A 210-nucleotide genomic window follows, 5' to 3' on the forward strand; every position below is an offset into this window, starting at 1 on the left:
CATCTGAACTTTGCGTGCTGCGCCATTAGTGCTCATGCGTTTTGGACGGCATGCCATTTTGAGAAACGAGAAGCGGGGTTTCAAGGGTTACGTGTAAGGCTGGAAATTGACCCTTCAAAAATGAATTTATCTCCTCTGATTGGTAGGTTTATGAAATAATTCATGATCTTTAAAACTAATTTATTTCAAATGGAGTTGGATTCTCACCAG

This window comes from Sinocyclocheilus anshuiensis, unplaced genomic scaffold (genome assembly GCF_001515605.1).
Source record: "Sinocyclocheilus anshuiensis isolate Anshui unplaced genomic scaffold, SAMN03320099.WGS_v1.1 scaffold259, whole genome shotgun sequence".
NCBI lineage: Eukaryota > Metazoa > Chordata > Actinopteri > Cypriniformes > Cyprinidae > Sinocyclocheilus > Sinocyclocheilus anshuiensis.